An 18,134-nucleotide genomic window follows, 5' to 3' on the forward strand; every position below is an offset into this window, starting at 1 on the left:
GAACTAATCCTTTAAAGTCAACTATTGATAATGCTAGGCTCTATAGCCAAACACTACCAATTTCAGAAAACTTGTAATATAGTCTCTATTATGATCAGATACAATATCAATCATTGGAAAAATGAACCTGTGGTGACAATTCTGCAAAATGATATATTTAATTTCACAATAAAATGTCCAGTGAATGGGTCACTCAGAAATATGACATCACAGAAATAATGTAAAATGGGTCGCCTACAGTAATTTCTCGACTAATTCACAGTAAAGGTACAAAAAGATTAATTGTCTATTATCGATAAACGCGGCAAATTCCCGTGACCACCCAGCTCACAAATACACACTCTAACATCCCCATTAAAGCTGCACTATGTAACTTTTCCGTCCGCTAGAGGTCGCCTGTTCAAAACAAAGGCGTAGTTTGATGACAGCACGTTTGAGCGCAGAATTTTGGGACATGTGGTCTTCACCTCAGCCGGTGGGAAAGATTCGGGATAGGACTGGGGCAGAAATCATGTTGATGGATGTGATTATTAACGTTACTGTAGTGAAGCAGAGCAGGACGAGTGTTGTGGAGCTGAGGAACCGCTGGAGCGATTGTTAATAAGATGAACGCAACACACGCCTCGCGAGCAGCGGGACTTTTATTATGCCACAGTCTACACTTCCGCTCCTCTGCTCATGAGTGTGAGGTAACGCAGCTCTGTTGATCATATTAGACTCATCTGAGTGTGTTGATGATGGGATGGCGTTACTCTGTGTGTTCTCTCGCCGCTGCTATGACACTTGTTCACACTGCAGTGAGAGTAAAGCGTTTCTGCAGAATAAAACCGCAAACTAACGCGGATATGATGTCATCGACAGGCCACGCCCTTACACGTCCCGGTTCCTCAGGAAAAATAGCATCTCACCATTTACAAATAGTTTGGGATATTGTAAGTACTCAACTGAACAAAATATATAACACTGGCCTAGTGGTGTTTGGATATTATACTGCAAAAATCTTACATATTGCACCTTGAATGGGAATATGGGTATTCTTTTGTAATTGTATTATTGTTTTCTTGTCATGTGTGACCCTGGAGCTCAGTCGTGCGTCTCACGAGTATGTGGCTATAGCCAACAATACAATGATTTTTCTTGTATGCCAACAACCATAAGTATATTAAGATCATGTTCCATGAAGATATTTAGTAAATTACCTACTGTAAATATATCACAAATGTATTATTAGTAGTAATATGCTTTGCTAAGAACTTCATTTGGACAACTTTAAAGGAGATTTTCAGATGTTTTTGCACCCTCAGATTCCAGATTTTCAAATATTGTCCTATCATAACAAACCACACAGCACTGATACTTATTTATTCAGCTTTCAGATGATGTAAAAATCTCCATTTCAAAAAATGTACCCTTATGAGTGGTTTTGTGGTCACATAATAGTTTGATTGAGGCATACTAATGAGGTTGACGTCTAACATAAAGAAAAATGAGTGAGGAGGAGGGAAGTGAATGATGTCCCGGGTCACTAAAGACCCACGGGATGCGTTTAAAGGGTTAGTTCACCCAAAAATGAAAATTCTGTCATTAATGACGGACCCTCATGTGGTTGGACACCCGTCAGACCTCCGTTCATCTTCAGACACAAATGAAGATATTTTAGTGTAAATCTGATGCTCTGAAAGGCCTCCATTGGCTCAATGCACTTTACACTCTCAAGACCCTTAAAAGACACTAAAGACGTCGATACAAAGTCCATCTCACTACAGCGGCTCTACAATAACGTTATGAAGACGAGAATAGTTTTTGTGCGCAAAAAACCCCTAAATAACGACTTGTATAGTGATGACGATTTCAAAACACGGCCTCATGAAGCTTCAAAGCCTTATGAATCAGTGAGTTGATTCAGCGGTTTGGAGCGTTATGAATCAGTGAGTCGATTCAGCGGTTTGGAGCGTTATGAATCAGTGAGTCGATTCAGCGGTTTGGAGCGCCAAATTTCAGCAGTTTGACACGCGATCCGAATCATGAATCGACTCACTGATTCATAACGCTTCGAAGCTTCATGAGGCCGTGTTTTGAAATCGTCATCACTATATAAGTCGTTATTTAGGGTTTTTTTGCGCACAAAAACTATTCTCGTCTCTTCATAAAGTTATTGTAGAGCCGCTGTAGTGAGATGGACTTTGTAACTTTAGTCTTTAGTGTCTTTTAAGGGTCTTGAGAGTGTAAAGTGCATTGAGCCAATGGAGGCCTTTCAGAGCATCAGATTTACACTAAAATATCTTCATTTGTGTCTGAAGATGAACGGAGGTCTGACGGGTGTCCAACCACATGAGGGTCAGTCATTAATGACAGAATTTTCATTTTTGGGTGAACTAACCCTTTAAGGGTTAATATTTCTCCCATGAAAATTGGCCAAGCGACGGTAAACCTGACCGCACCTTAACTCGGTCTTCAACACCTCTCCTACAGCGCACTACAATCTGTCAGTCAGTCACCAAGGGCCTACGTTTACAGATGATGGCAGAGAAAGTGTTTTGAGTCATGCTCCATTTAGCCATGGCTTAGTCAGACTGTACGGCTTCACTACGGCTTTGTCTCGTGTCTCCGTGCTCCTTTGTGTCTGATTCCAGGCAGGGTGCCACCCTAGACAGCAGACAAAAGCTCTCAGGATTAGAGGAACCAGTGAAGAATTTGCAAAACATCAATGATCGCAGCATTTCTCCTGCAGAAAATTAGATTCATTTGTAGTACAGTTGGCACTCGACTCTATCTCCCAATGGGAAGATGTTTTAGTTCCGCTTGAGCTAGTCCAGACAGTGCAACTCTAAATGTTAACGATGTCTTGAAGGAGACAGTGGAGATTAACGTCGTCCTCTTACGTTGAGTTTTGATGTTTCCAGACGGCCATTTGTCACAATATAGATCGCATATCAAAGCTGCTCGTGTTTTAAAGCGTTTCCATATCATATTCAGGACTGGATCGCTCACACGGCTGCATTTAATCAGGCTCTACATCATATACACGATGCCATATTTCATTTCCAGAGAGAGCCATCATACACAGGGTGGTTTGAAATGGTCCAAAGCCAATTTTATATTAAATACGTTTTGATCACCCATGTGTTCCTTCTGGGTGTTGCTTTTTCTACACATGCTACATAGTGGGACTATTCATACAGTTTTATCTTAAACGTTTCCTGTCTGTAATCTGACAGCTCACCCTCTGAAATACATTCGACTACCTGAAAGGACCTTTTGTGCAACATTGGCCAAGCAAAAACTAAATTCAGACTTTTTCTCACCCCAGCAATTAAAGCGAAGCCGCCAGCAACAGTCCCGCTGCACATCACACCTCAAAGAACCGCCGTTCATGAAGAATAAAGAGGCGGCCATTGTTCCTCAAGCCAAGATCATGCAGTGGCGCTGTACATCTGACGCGCTTACATATTGTTATAGCGAAGCATGTGCAATAAGTCTTTGAAATCATTCAGTTTTGCTACACTTATACATTGCATCAGTTTTTAATTTAAATTTAGACCTTAATGTCTCAGCGTCCAATGCCATGTACGCTCAAATATGATTCCTATTTTTTTTATGTAAATCAATTGTCTATATACATTTTTTCCTTAGGCATCACCAAACTTATTTCAACAACCAATATTATTCTAACATGTTCAATTGGGAAGTTACGACAATAAAGCTGTTTTAAATAACATTTTAAATAGTTTTGGTAATTTTACAAATCTGTTGGAGTAATTTGTTGCATGGCAAGACTTTTAGGGTATATTTACATTACAACGATGTACTAAAAACATTTTTCCTTTGCATTTTTCACAGCAACATTGTTAAAATGATCCCTGTTCCCACGGATCCACGAAAACTATTAAAATGGCTGTATTCTGCTGCCAGGCCAGTAGATGGCGATGACACTTTGTAAAGGACATGTTATAAGCATGCACATGATGTTTGCTCATGTTTTCACAAATTTGCGTTGTTGTAGTTTACACTGAGACGATAACTCTATTATTTTCAAAAACGTGCACTTGGAAAAAGTTTGCGTTTTCAGGCCCCAAAACGTAAGATGTAAAAGAACGGCCAAAATGCATTAAAGTTTTCCGTTTCGTGTAAACGGCCCTTTAGAAAAGCTGTGTGTGTGATTTATACTAATGAACTATTTTGAAACAGGTTTTCAAAACCCCTCCCCCGTCTGCCATTGGTTAGAAACACAGATGGCCCCGCCCCAAACTCACGCCATTGGCTGATTCGCTGTTGCCGTGCCTGGCTGGTCGGATTAGCGAACAAGGAAATGTTTACTTTATATTTCAGAAAGCCGTCAGATGAAAGTTTTCCAGCACACCATGACCAATCAAAATCATCAATACAGATGGAACCATTACTGGTTAAATATTAATATGATATATAATTCAGCATATTAAATTATGTTGATTTAACATAACAAATGATAATGGACATTAAAACTACTGAATTTTTAAAATATATTAAAATTAATATGTTGCACGGAAGCACGTTAAGAAGCTGTGTGTGTGTGTGTGTGTGTGTGTGTGTGTGTGTGTGTGTGTGTGTGTGTGTGTGTGTGTGTGTGTGTGTGTGTGTGTGTGTGTGTGTGTGTGTGTGTGTGTGTGATTTATACAAATTGACTAATTTAAAGCAGGTTTTCAAAATCACTCCTCCGTCTGCCATTGGTTAGAAACACAGACGGCCCCGCCTCGAACTCACGCCATTGGATGAGTCACTGTTGCCGTGTCAGGCTGGTCGGATTAGCTAGCAAGGAAATATTAAAACATATAAAAACTACAAAATTTGTACGATTAATATGTTGCACGGAAGCACTTTTAGAAGGTGTGTGTGTGTGTGTGTGATTTATACAAATTGACTAATTAAAAAAAAAGTTTTCAAAATCCCTCCCCCGTCTACCATTGGTTAGAAACACAGCCCCGCCCCAAACTCACGCCATTGGCTGAGTCACTGTTGCCGTGTCAGGCTGGTCGGATTAGCTAGCAAGGAAATATTTAATTTATATTTCAGAAAGCCGTCAGATGAAAGTTATCCATCACACCATGACCAATCAAACCATCAATAAGCATATTAGAATTATGTTGATTTAACTTAACATCCGATGATGGACAATAAAACTGCTGAATTTTTTAAATTAATATGTTGCACGGAAGCACTTTGAGAAGGTGTGTGTGTGATTTATACAAATTGACTATTTTAAAGCAGGTTTTCAAAATCCCTGCCGGGTCTGCCATTGGTTAGAAACACAGATGGCCCCGCCCCAAACTGTCGTTGTTGCCGTGTCTGGCTGGTCGGATTAGCAAGCAGGAATGTTTTGATTGTGATCAACCTACGAATGGTTTAGTCTCTGCGTATTAAAGGGGTGGTTCCGTGGTTTTTTTCTAGGCTTGGTTGTGTTTATGGGGCCCAGTATAACATGTCTTAATACTTCTTTTTTTTAAAAACGCCATATTTTTCGTATATTTTCCCTTTATTCCACACCGCTGTCTCCACTGTGCTTTGAACGGCTTGTTTGCTTCCTGCTTCTGTGAAGCCCATCCCTCCGAAAAACACAATGGTCTTAGATTGGTTAGATGGCCAAATGTAGTTTGTAGTTCTGCAACAGCTCTCACTCTTTCGTAATGACTGCGGCGTGGCCTCGCACACTTTGTTGAGTGTTCGCGGGGGCAGTGTTTATGTTAATAGCAGGTGTTTATGATGTCACCAACCCGGGAAGAAGCTTGTTGTAGTCAAAACCGGCCATTTTTGTAGGCAATAAACTGACATAATTTGTTGCGTGTTCGCAGGGGCAGTGTTTATGTTGATAGCAGGTGTTTATGATGTCACCAACCCGGGAAGAAGCTTGTTGTAGTCCAAACCGGACATTTTTGTAGGCAATAAACTGCCATAATTTGTTGCGTGTTCGCGGGGGCAGTGTTTATGTTAATAGCAGGTGTTCATAATGTCACTAACCCGGGAAGAAGCTTGTTGTAGTCCAAACCGGACGTTTTTGTAGGCAATAAACTGCCATAACTTTAAAAGACAATATCTCTGTTTGCATTGAACTTTCAGCGCTGTAACTTTGCAGATACTGTTTATGCTCAAGCAGCAACATTACACACTAACTAAAGTTAAAAAAGTGAAATTGCATGCAACCACCCGTTTTAACTGGAATATGAGAAAATATTGTAACAGAACATACATTGTATAAATACTATCCAGACATCACTTATATATTTATATTAGAGCTGTCAAAAGATTAATCACATCCAAAATAAAAGTTTGTGTTTACATAATATATGTGTGTGCACTCTGTTAATTATTATTCATATATAAATACACACACAAGCATGTATATATTTAAGAAAAAAATATTATTTTTATATATAAAACATTTATATTTATATATATATTATAGATTATATAAATGTATATACAGTATAAACATGCAAATATTTCTTAAATATATACATGAATGTGTGTGTATTTATATATAAATAATAATTAACAGAATACACACACATATATTATGTAAACACAAACTTTTATTTTGGATGCGATTAATCGCGATTAATCTTTTGACAGCCCTAATTTATATACATTTTGACCTAAAATCTTGGTGTTGAAAATGAAATATGACTTTTACAAATGACATGGAGCGTCAGATGCTGGTGTGGCCCGTGTACCTGACGTCACGTCATCTTCTGGCTTCTGTCAGCTCTGTTGGACAGCTGCGTTTCGCTTTGTTTGTGGGTGTGTGTGAAGTGACGAGCGGACGCTGAAGGTTACAGCCGCAGCCTGGGCCGCTCTGAATGAAGTGTGAAACCTTTAGTTGCAGAGCGTTCATCTGCAGACTAAACAAACACACCAGAACCTTCGCTGTTCATGTGTGCAACAAGACACTTCAGCAAAAACGGCTGCTAAATGACGACTTTGGGGAGCTGTGAACTTCTGGAAATTGCATGATCTTTGTATGAACATTCAGGGATTTACAATAAGCCTTTTTTTCCCCGGTAAAATATGCAAACAATTCATTTTAGCGAGAGATATTGAGGCTTGTTTTCAGATAATGTATGTTGAATTAATTTAATATTATTATTGATTTATTTTAATTAGCTGTTGGGACAATCATTATGCCTATTCTATGATTGAATTTGTCTATCGTTTAATGCGAATGAATCAGTTATCATCCAGCGTTTCTAATCTACTCACACTCTCATTATGGTTTCTTATAAATGCGATGACTCAAGTTATTCAATGAGCACACTATGATGCAAAATCGGCCCTGCTTTCTTTCCTTCCAGCGAGCGCCTGATGAAAGACGTCCTGGTGACGGACGGATATGTTATTTGTGGCAACACAGCAAAGAGAGTTTACTTTATATTTCAGGAAGTTATCCAGCACACCATGATCAATCAAAACCACCAATACAGATTAAACCAGTACTGGTTAAATATTAAACGAGGCTTATGAAACATTTTATAGGCTGTAGACGTGCTATTGGCATAAGCATATTAGAATTGTGTTGATTAAACATAACCTCTGATGATGGACATTAAAACTACACATGCCTATTTTCTCTCACAAAATCATGTAAAGAACTTAAAGGGATAGTTCACCCAAAAACTTTTTATGTTTATCTGCTTACCCGCAGGGCATCCAAGATGTAGGTGTGTTTGTTTCTTCAGTCGAACACTTCAGTCGATTTTTAACTCAACCGTTGCAGTGTGATAGTCGTATAATGATGTCAATGGGGATAATTTAGAGTATGAGAGCAATGAGAGTAAAAACACAGACAATAAGAATCCTTATTAAACCTGCGGCTCGTGGCTACACATTGATGTCTTAAGACACAAAACCCTTGGTTTCTGTGAGAAACCCAACAGTATTTGTTATTTTTTTACCACTTATCAGACGAATGTCATCTAGTATTCCCAGCAGCGCCATAACTTCCGGCAAATAAGGTCAAAATACTGGCGCGATCATAGATATATATACGTAGATGCCTCATTCGACCAATCCGCACAGGCACTAATGAGGAATCTATGTATATATCTATGATCGCGCCGGTATTTTGACCTTATTCGCCAGAAGTTATGGCGTGAGGACGGCTGATGCAGAGCCATAGAAAAAAATGAAATACATTTTTAAATATGGATATTTTTCTTACAGAAACGCATCGATTCGCTTCAGAAGGCCTTTATTAACACCCCAGAGCTGCGTGGAGCAGTTATTTGATGGACAGATGCACTTTTTATGGACTTTAAAAACAGAGCAACTATTACTGCTATTATAAAGCTTGGATTAGCAAGAACATTTTTAATATAACTCAGATTTTATTCGTCTGAAAGAAGAATGTCATACACACCTCAGATGACTTGAGGGAGAGTAAATCATGGGTTAATTTTCATTTTTGGGTGAACTATCCCTTTAAATTTCACTTTTGTCAAAATATAGACATTATTAATATATATACAGGCAAAATACACAAAACTTCACAAGAGTTGTAGGCATATGTGTACATATAAGACACTGAAACATACAGACACTATCTAATAAACCCTACAATTTTTGAGAGGAATAAATGTTTGTTTCTTTTTAATGGCAATTTAGGAGTGAAATCCAATTGAGTCATTCTCACTTATGTTTATAATTATTTAAAGGAGTCCTATAACTCCCCTTTTTACAACATTTCAAATAAGTCTCTGATGTCTCCAGAGTGTGTATGTGACGTTTTAGCTCAAAATACCCCACAGATCCTTTTCTATAGCATGTTAAAATTGTCACTTTTTGAGGGTGAGCAAAAACGCACCGTTTTTGTGTGTGTCCCTTTAAATGCAAATGAGCTACTGCTCCCGTCCCCTTTATAGAAGAGGGCGGAGCTTCAAGAGCTCGTGTTAGCAGCTCTGATTACCTCACACACACACACACACTGAAAATGTCCGAAACTGTTCAGCCTTTTGTGTTCAAACTAGAGTCGCACAATGGTGGAGAGACTCCAGAAGAAGAGACGACATGTAGAACGAGACAGGACGCTTCTGAAGGGATAGTAATAACGATCTTCAGTCATTGATTAGCATATTCGTTGGTGTGGGAACTGTTCATAAGGAGATTGTAAAAGTTACGCATCATTCTCATTCACGCAGCACGCTTGAGCTTCAGCAAGAAAGCAATGCACAAGGCTTTCCTGGACGATGAGTTTTGAAGTCCAAGTGTAAACAGAGCTGAAAAAATAACAGATCCAGTTACTGGTGTAAAAGGAGTCAAGGAAGCGTGTGTGTAGCGTGTGTGTGTGAGAGAGAGGATGTGTGCACATACGTGTGTCGAGGGAGAATCAGCAAGGGAACATGGTTTTGAATCACACGCACTACACTATTCCTGCCTGTGGTTTCTGTCCTCTCAAACTCATAAATTTCCCAGCATCAATGAACTGACACATTTATGTTTGACATTAATGTTTAGTTCTAATATAAAATTTGGTATTTTGAATGTTTTTGGGGTATATTTTTGTCAACTTTGGTATTATTTCAACGTCAACATCAGTGTTATTTAGGTTGGGTGTAAAAGTCCTTGCCAGGAATGCTGGGACATTTAATTCCAACAGCTAACCAAATAAAAAGCTTATGCCAAATCTCAGCATGTATTCATATTTTCATTCACCTTAACATTAGAACATTGCTAACAATGAAGCCTTCGTGCATTATAAAGTTATCCAAAATGCCTGTTATACTCTCATAAATAATTGAAACCACAGTTATAAAACATTTTTCACTCGATTCAGCGGTCATGTGTTTTCTAATAGATCGGTTCTGTATACCATTGATTTTCTCCATAGGGAATTTGATTTTTGATGTTAACTTATAAACCGTTACAGACAGACTTACACGATCAAATGTTATTTTACATCACGTGGATGTAATTGAGCAATCTGATCCATGGTGTCATAACGTTATGCCTGATTGGTGAATAATCATGTTTAACAGCAGAATTCCTGGTCAAATACTACATTATCGAATCCTAAATTGCGTCAAAAGAAGCTCCGCCCACATAGAGTCAGTCAACCCGCTTGTTTTTTCCTGTACTTTTTGCCTCCGTATTTAAGTTTGTAATGTTGGGCTTCACCTCATAGCTGGTTGGTTTGGTTGATGGCTTCTAATTCCTGAATGAAGACTTTTGATCAAAGGATCCCAGAACCATAAAAGGCGTATAATTGCCACTCCCGAGCAGATTTTGTTGTTTAAAAGCCGCCTTGCATCCTACACACAAACTGACCGAACAAAAGAGCTAAACATCTCCGTTAGACTGGACCCCATTATCAAACGGTTAGTGGTTTGTCTGCTGGTTGGGATATTTTCATTTCTGGCTTTAAGCTGGGGTGAGTGACTCATTAAATCAAAGGTCTTAGTGGTCTGTCTCGCTGCCAGAGAGCTTTGAGATTTTCTCAAACATTGTTTTAAAGCCCACAGCACATGAGCTCCAGCCGAATCTGACTCCAGCTTTGAGAACTCAGAACCAGGCACTCGTATCATATATTTGAGTTATTATCATAAATTAGGTATCATTCAAAATCTTACGGACTCAAAATACATCCTGTGAAAACCGTTTTGAAATTGGACGTTGCGTTACCATGGAAACGGAACTCTGAATGCTTCTAGCGGGCTCCTCCCCCTAGTGGAAGGTGTCATGTTCCATATTACAACATTTATTTTAACTACTTTATAATCTTGACAAAACGCATTTCGTCGGAAAAGGTCTGAGTCTCAAGGTTCAGTGTTCATTTCGTTGACGAATCATTTTCGTCAACAACCTTTTTTCACTGACGAAAACGAGACGATAACTAAATAAAAACTAGTGTTGGATGACAAAAACTATGACGGAAATCAACTGTCATTTTGTCAACAAATAAAAACGAGACGAAAGTGTGAGTGAGGGTGGATTAGGGCAGAGATGGGGTCAGAACTGATGTCCTGTGTCACAGATGAGCACATTTGAGTTTGAGCTGATCTAACCTCTGGAAAACACGGCTCACGCATCCCCAATCCAGCTCCAGAGCGGCTCAATCACTGAAGAACACACATTTATCACAGACCAGTAACTAATGCTGATGATTAATGACTTTACTTTACCATGTTTATATAGTAATATGTTTTAGACGGTTGTAACAACGCATATTTGATCTCCTGAACTTGAATGAGCTCCTGCAACTGCAATAGTGGCACAGACATTTCAAAATAAGAGTCAAAGTGTATTTCAAGCTTGTTTGTAATTAAAAGTCACGCATTATATATTCGTTTTTGCCTACACAATAAACTGTATTTAATTTCATTCCCATTTAATAATTTTAATCCCATTTAATATATTTGACACATATTCAATAAAGTATCAGGGTTATAATAGTTCACTAAAAACATCTTCATTACTTGAAATTAAATAAATGTGAACTGAAATAAAATAAAAAACACTTATTTGAAGCTTTAGCTTAACCTGATATGGCCTACTAACTAAAACAGAAATACAAAGTTATAAAAACTATATAGATGTTTTTAGAAAACAAACAAAAAGTGAATTGAGCTCTTTCGTGTATTTTTAATGTCAAAAACAAAATGATGTCAAAATGTCAGTTCAAGTGACAGTCGGTTATGTGACGCTTAAATGCTTAAAGGATTAGTTCACTTTCAAATAAACTTTTGCTTATAATTTACTCACCCCCTTGTCATCCAAGATATCCATGTCTTTCTGTCTACAGTCGAAAAGAAATGAAGATTTTTGATATTTCTCCATAAAATGGAAGTCAATAGACCCCAAACGGTTCAAGGTCCAAATGAGAGGTTCAGTACAGCTTCAAGATCGGCCATTTTTTTTTTTAAATAAATAAAGTTTAAGTTTTATAAGCACAAATGCTCGCCGTGCTCTGTTCAGTGACGTCACGTAAAACACAATTACGTTGAAAAGGTCGCGCTAGAGCAGGGTCAAAGGGCGTTTGAATATGTGGATTCGGTCCTCCTTCCGCTCATCTGTAAACACTGACTCGCTACTTCCGCCTGCTCTAGCGCGACCTTTTCAACGTAATTGTGTTTTACGCGACGTCACTGAACAGAGCACGGCGAGCATTTGTGCTTATAAAACTTAAACTTTATTTATTTAAAAAAAATGGCCGATGGTTTGGCGATAAGACCCTTATTGATCGTCTGGAGCCGTTTGATGTGGTTTAAAGCCCTTTTGAAGCTGCACTGAACCTGTCATTTGACCCTTGAACCGTTTGGGGTCTATTGACTTCCATTATATGGAGAAATATCCTGAAATCTTTTCATCAAAAATCTTCATTTCTTTTCGACTGTAGACAGAAAGACATGGATATCTTGGATGCCAAGGGGGAGAGTAAATTATAAGCAAAAGTTTATTTGAAAGTGAACTAATCCTTTAATGTATTACGATTTAACTAAACTCTAACTCTAGACTAAAACTAGACTAAAACTAAAAACAATTCAGGTGACTAAAATATGACAAAAACTAAATGGCATTTTAGTCGAAAGACTATGACTAAAACTAAATCAACATTTGCTGTCAAAATTAACACTGTCAAGGTTCCATATTTGGTGACTGTTTTGTGATGGAAGTGACATTTGGACAGAAAATTACAGGAAAATGCATCAAAAAAACAATCAATGGAATTTCATTGACACCCGGTGGCTATTTGTGGTACTGCGCCTAAACAAAATCTCATGGGGACTTTAATTTTTGTGATATCAACTTCAAATTTGGAACACAACTTGGTTAGACATATGGCTTTGATTTTGTAGTAATTGTATATTAAAACATTTTTGTGAAATATATATTTTATATAAAATAATAAACATTTAGTACAGTATTTATATTTACAGTAAATTTAAACTTCCATAACTTTTTCATACTTCCATATTTTTCACGTTCACTTCAGTAATAATCTGCAGAGTGTCTTCTTTAAAACGAGACCCAACATTAGGTCTATACTCCAAAGCATTCTTGAAATACAGCCCTTTAAGTTTGAATAGTGCATTTTCTCAAACAGGGGGGTGACAGTTAAGGGGTTAAGGATATTTGACATCCTACACGTTTGATATCATTTGTTGTATAATATTCTCAATTAATTAGAATAAGCATGATGATTCACTTTCATATTTAACAAAGATAATCTCCTCATATGAGCTGCTATATTTGTAATATTTCCTTGCATTTTGTACTGTGTGATATATTAAACCTGGCAGAAATACTACAAAAGATCCTTCTTAAAACCGCCTTTCATAACAGAATTTTATCTAAAAAATGAAATTAATTAAATGAAATAATCTGTGTAAAAACAAAGCAATCCGTATCTGTCATCACGGGTGGCAGCAGACATACCTTCACACAGTTATATATGTTGTTTTTTCAAATGAAAGGAAGAGTTAAACTAACACGCAAACTCTCTCGGAGAAAACAATAGTGCTTGATTAAAGGCATTTTTTTGAAGAAAATCTCCAAGTGTATTTGAAGTTCCATCAAAACAGCGTCTGAAAGGGTCCATTGACCAAACGCAACCCAGAAATGATGAAAGTGCTCATTGAATCTGTGCATTTTGACTACAGGCGCAGTTTTGAGTTTGGTTTGCTAAATAAAATGCCACTCTATGAGAGAATGAAGTCTCATCCAATCACAGCAGTGGGCGTTTACACTGAAGTCTCATCCAATCACAGCAGTGGGCGTTTACACTGAAGTCTAACAGCTGTCAATCACAGCAGTGGGCGTTTACACTGAAGTCTCACAGCGGCCAATCACAGCAGTGGGCGTTTACACTGAAGTCTCATCCAATCACAGCAGTGGGCGTTTACACTGAAGTCTCATCCAATCACAGCAGTGGGTGTTTACACTGAAGTCTCACAGCAGCCAATCACAGCAGTGGGCGTTTACACTGAAGTCTAACAGTGGCCAATCACAGCAGTGGGCGTTTACACTGAAGTCTAACAGTGGCCAATCACAGCAGTGGGCGTTTACACTGAAGTCTCACAGCAGCCAATCACAGCAGTGGGCGTTTACACTGAAGTCTAACAGCTGTCAATCACAGCAGTGGGCGTTTACACTGAAGTCTAACAGTGGCCAATCACAGCAGTGGGCGTTTACACTGAAGTCTCACAGCAGCCAATCACAGCAGTGGGCGTTTACACTGAAGTCTCACAGCAGCCAATCACAGCAGTGGGCGTTTACACTGAAGTCTAACAGTGGCCAATCACAGCAGTGGGCGTTTACACTGAAGTCTCACAGCTGTCAATCACAGCAGTGGGCGTTTACACTGAAGTCTAACAGCAGCCAATCACAGCAGTGGGCGTTTACACTGAAGTCTAACAGTGGCTAATCACAGCAGTGGGCGTTTACACTGAAGTCTCACAGCTGTCAATCACAGCAGTGGGCGTTTACACTGAAGTCTCACAGCAGCCAATCACAGCAGTGGGCGTTTACACTGAAGTCTCACAGCTGTCAATCACAGCAGTGGGCGTTTACACTGAAGTCTAACAGTGGCCAATCACAGCAGTGGGCGTTTACACTGAAGTCTCACAGCTGTCAATCAAACAGAGCGTTCAAATCAGAGGCAGGAAAAAGGCCTTTTATTTCTCAATTATGACAATCATTGATGTAAAAATCATACTAACATTATAAAACAATGCAGTTCATGACCTCTTTAATATGCATCTCAGTCCTGAGGTTTTTACATTTAGTAGCTTGATTGATTGATTGATTGATTGATTGATTGATTGATTGATTGATTGATTGATTGATTGATTGATTGAGTTTGTGATGAATTAAGTTTTGATATCTCCATCTGATGAAATGATCCTAACACAAACGTCACTCTAACACTGAGTAATATTGAAAAACAAAAGCTCAGCGGCAAGGTTTAAACATCTGTCTGAAACCATTATAATCACAAGCAACAGTCCTATTCCTCCAGACCATTGTTCAATCCCAGAATGCTCTTGTGAGACTAACACTGCTTAATCTGAGCCCTGTCAAACCCAACACACGGCTAGCTTCACACAACAGCAGTGCTCATGCTAGAAGCCTGCGTAGTGTTCACTCGGCTAATGAGTGGCAGTTTTTGCAGCGCGGCAAGGAAAATAAGCCTTCGTTTGGGGGGCGGCGTATTTGTGATGGCAGGCCGCCCATCGGTTCGCTCTAAACACTCAGTGTGTCCTAAAGCAGTCGGTTAAGGGGTCTAGCGCCAATGTGAAGTTGCCATCTGGGACGTGTTAATGGACAGCTAATCCCGCTAATACCATAAACTGAGACTCGGCTAAATAATCATATTCAAAATCCACAATAAGGCAATGGCCGCTTATTTGGACGCTGTCTTGAAATCTAAGACTGACTAAATATTTTTGCTCGAAATCCCCCACCTTGAGCTCAAAAACATGTTGAGCGGATGTTAGCGTAGCGTAGCCACCAACAGACCGGCTTTGAAAACAGCAAAACTGAGCAAAACACAGCTCTCCTTCCTCTCCATCCTACATGTGTTTAAGGGGAATGTGTGTGAGACACGTGTGTATTCTTCCAAGGTCCAGTGTTGAGCCAGTGCTCAGATTAATCCGGTCTTTTTATCAAATGTGACCCGGACCACACTTTTTTTTTTTTTTACGAAATTGATGATTACATCACCTGAAAGCTGAATAAATATTATTTCCATTGATGTGTGGTTTGTTATGATAGGACAATATTTGTAAATCTGGAATCTGAGGGTGCAAAAAAATCTAAATATTGAGAACATCTGCTTTAAAGTTGTCCAAATGAAGTCCTTAGCGACGCATATTACTACTAATAATACATTTTTTATATATTTACGGTAGGTAGTTTACAGAATATCTTCATGGATCATGATCTTAATATCCTTATGATTTTTGGCATAAAAGAGAAATGTATAATTTAGACCCACTCAATGGAGGCACATATAATTTTTTGATTAAGATAATTTTCCACCAAAATATCACCATTCAAAGATTTGGGGTCGGTAAGATTTTGTCTCTTCTGCTCATCAAGGCTGAATTAATTTGATCATACATTTTTTTAATTTTATCAAATAAAGTGGCATCATTTTATTTCATTATTAGAATTTTTTTTTTTTTACAATTTTTATTTTATTTTATCAAAATATAAAGTTGCATCTATGGGGGAAAAATCCTCTTTTTCCAACTTTTTAAAATAATGTTTAACTGTATTTAATGAATTATTATTATTATTTTTTTAATTTATTTTTTTTATCAGACCAAGTGGCATCTTAGAGAAAAAAAAATTTTTTATTTATTTTTTATTATACCACACAAAAATGTAATTAATTTTATTGCATTAGATATCAAAATATCAGACCACTGATCTCTTTTTCCAATTTTTTTCCAATTTTATTTGGTTTTCATTTATTTATTTGGTTTTTGTTTTGTTTTTCAGACCAAGTGGCATCTTAGAGAGAGTAATTTAATTTAATTTAATTTAATTTAATTTAATTTAATTTAATTTAATTTAATTTAATTTAATTTAATTTAATTTAATTTAATTTAATTTAATTTAATTTAATTTAATTTAATTTAATTTAATTTAATTTAATTTAATTTAATTTAATTTAATTATTTTTTTATTCATTTTATTCATTTTATTCATTTTATTCATTTTATTCATTTTTTTTATTCATTTTATTCTTTTTTTTTATTCATTTTATTCATTTATTTTATTTTATTCCTTTATTTCATTTGCCTGAATATAAAAGAGCCAGTTAATTGAAGTGTAAGTATTATTTCTTCTACAAACTCCCGAATCTCACTGAAGCTGATCTTTTGAAGGGTCGGAGGGAAATGTGCTTGATTATGAACATCCTTTCACAAGACATCAAATCTGATGGTTCTGGATCTTGAGGTGAAATGAGACTTGTGTGTATGTTGTGCGCTTCATCGAGTCATCTAGAGCGGATGAAGAGCATTATGATCATTAAAATCAATGAAATGTTGATGAGAGTCCCATGGGTTTCTCCCTCGGTCAGCTTTAGTCCACGAGCGGAGAGAGAAGAGTTTCATTTCCAGATTTGGAAAAGCCAGGATGTGGCTTCAAATGAGACAAACCGAAGCAAATTGTCCTTCCCGAGCTCATTTTGCTTTAGCATTGCACAATTAGTCAGGCTTGGAGAAAGCCAGCGGTTTGTTCTTCAGCTCAGAGTTCCTCAGAGAGAGCGGACGCTGGCACAGGAGCACACACACTCCACTAATCCAGTGTGTGTTCACCATTAATAACACAGCCGTGACCCTTAACCTGCTTCACCGTCATATGAAGTGCTCAATCGGTCAGAACTGAAGCTCAGTCGACCTGAAAATGATTATTAATTGTCATAAGAGATTTAATAGGTATATCATTTGCTAAAGTGGTTGTGGTTGGGCTTGTTGAGGTCGGTATACAAAAATGTGGATAGTAACACCACACAGAAAAATGAATGAATTGCATTGCATTAGATATCAAAATATCAGACCAAGTGGCATCTATTTTATTTATTTTATTATTATTATTATTATTATTAATTTTATTTTTATTTTTTTAAAGTTTTTTTTTAAAGGAGGTATTTTCAGATTAAGTGGCTTCTTAGAGAAAAAAAAACATTTTATTTTATTTAGCTTATTTTATTTTTTATTATCCCAAACAAAAAAATGAATGATTTGCATTGCATTAGATATATAAAAACATCAGACCACTGATCTCTTTTTCCAACTTTTTTTTAATTTAATTTAATTTTTATTTATTTACTTGTTTTTTTGTTGTTTTTCAGACCAAGTGGCATCTTAGAGAGAGACTTTTTGAGATAATTTAATTTTAATAAATTTAATTTAATTTTGTTTAATTATTATTATTATTATTATTATTATTATTATTATTATTTTTATCAGACCAAGTGGCATCTTAGAGGGGAAAAAAATATTTTTCAAGTTTATTTTATTTTATTATAAAATATTATATTTTTCCAACTTTTTTGAATTTTATTTTAATTAATTAATTAATTACATTTTTTAATTAATTCATTTATTTGTTTGTTTGTTTTTTTATGGCTCAGACCAAGTGGCATCTTAGAGAAGAAA

At 37.1% G+C, this 18,134-nt stretch overlaps 2 protein-coding genes across 4 annotated transcripts in view; both read left to right on the forward strand.

Annotated features, from left to right (window-relative positions):
* impa2 (inositol monophosphatase 2) overlaps positions 1-18,134 on the forward strand; it is a 246,568-nt gene that overhangs the window by 34,728 nt on the left and 193,706 nt on the right. The gene's annotated exons all lie outside the window — the stretch shown is intronic.
* Positions 1-18,134, forward strand: part of piezo2a (piezo-type mechanosensitive ion channel component 2a) — a 333,058-nt gene that overhangs the window by 11,558 nt on the left and 303,366 nt on the right. The gene's annotated exons all lie outside the window — the stretch shown is intronic.

Source organism: Gobio gobio (assembly GCF_949357685.1).
Source record: "Gobio gobio genome assembly, chromosome: 23".
Classification (NCBI taxonomy): Eukaryota; Metazoa; Chordata; class Actinopteri; order Cypriniformes; family Gobionidae; genus Gobio; species Gobio gobio.